Source organism: Pseudophryne corroboree, chromosome 5 (assembly GCF_028390025.1).
Source record: "Pseudophryne corroboree isolate aPseCor3 chromosome 5, aPseCor3.hap2, whole genome shotgun sequence".
NCBI lineage: Eukaryota > Metazoa > Chordata > Amphibia > Anura > Myobatrachidae > Pseudophryne > Pseudophryne corroboree.
In genome coordinates, this window is record NC_086448.1 from 123,888,256 (window position 1) to 123,889,774 (window position 1,519).

The following is a 1,519-nucleotide window of genomic DNA, read 5'->3' on the forward strand; positions in this document are numbered from 1 at the left end:
TATCACTTTCCTATTATCTCACAGAGAAGGAAGACAGGAAAGTATAAAGCCAGCATTGTTAGATCCAATGACGAATGGTATCATTTCTTTGGTAAACCAGCCAGTATCTAGGGAGTCATTCATATCTTTATGGCTTGGCAACTAATAAAGGACAGCTGGCTTTGACCTTTGTAGCATTACAATTTTTCCAAAGAAGAGAGCTGTTAAATATTACACTTAAAAAAAACAACAAAAAAACAATTGAATATATATTACTTGGCAAAGGGATGTAATATTCCTGCCAAGGGAACAGTGGTGTAGCGTCATGAGATAGGAGGATTGATTTATTAGTTTACAGTATGAGGGATGAGAAAGACTTTTACTCAGTAGCGTATTTATAATGGACGTGGTATGTGCAGGTGCACACGGGCCCCTTGTGTCCAGGGGACCCACCCTGCACCCATTTCTTTAGTACTCACCTTTCCAGGGACCAGTGTCTGCTTCCACAGCCCTGCAAAATCACCAGGAATATTGCGTGGCAGACATTTTCCCAGTGTTCTGTGCAGGCGCAGTAAGAGAATCATTGGTAAAATGTCCGCCGTGCCATTTTCCCGAAGTACTGTGCATGCGCAGTAGACTCTAGCACAGCTCTAGAGTCTACTAGTGCCCGGAGACAGAAACTGACTAGGAGCTGCCCAGCTGCCAGCTAGAGAGAAGAGGGGACAAAGTTGGAGACTGCACACACGAGCCCCCCTCTCTCTTAATACGCCCCTGTTTTTACTGCAGTACTAAATGTGTGGGGTATAAAAAATTACTTTTGTACAGCAATCTTTAAGTAAATTTGGCAGTAAATGTATTCTGATGTCATTTGGAGTTACATGGAAAGATACAGTATACATTTTGCATACAGAGTTAATATGTGCTTGTAGCAGATACTTTTAGATACATGCAGCCTAGTTACCACCTTAGTTTCTCCTATATAATAATAATAATAATAATAATAATAATAATAATAATAATAATAATAATGATAATAATAATAATGATAATAATAATAATAATAATAATAATAATAATAATAACAAAAAAAAATACTTTATTGCAGCTGTTTTATTAAAATGACATTACAATATTATTATTATTATTATTATTATTTTAGGTGAAACCAAAAATAGGACACATTCCAGGAGTCACCTCTTAAAGCATATGGAGCTGTGAGGGCAACTCAAAATAGGGGCAGAATTTTTATGCAAAACATAAAGTTAGCACTCAAAAAGACACTTATGTGGAACTATAAATGAGGCCCTTGGGCAATATAGCATTTATTATTTCTCTAACGTCCTAGTGGATGCTGGGAACTCCGTAAGGACCATGGGGAATAGCGGGCTCCGAAGGAGGCTGGGCACTCTAGAAAGATCTTAGACTACCTGGTGTGCACTGGCTCCTCCCACTATGACCCTCCTCCAAGCCTCAGTTAGATTTCGTGCCCGGCCGAGGTTGGATGCACACTAGGGGCTCTCCTGAGCCCTTAGAAAGAAAG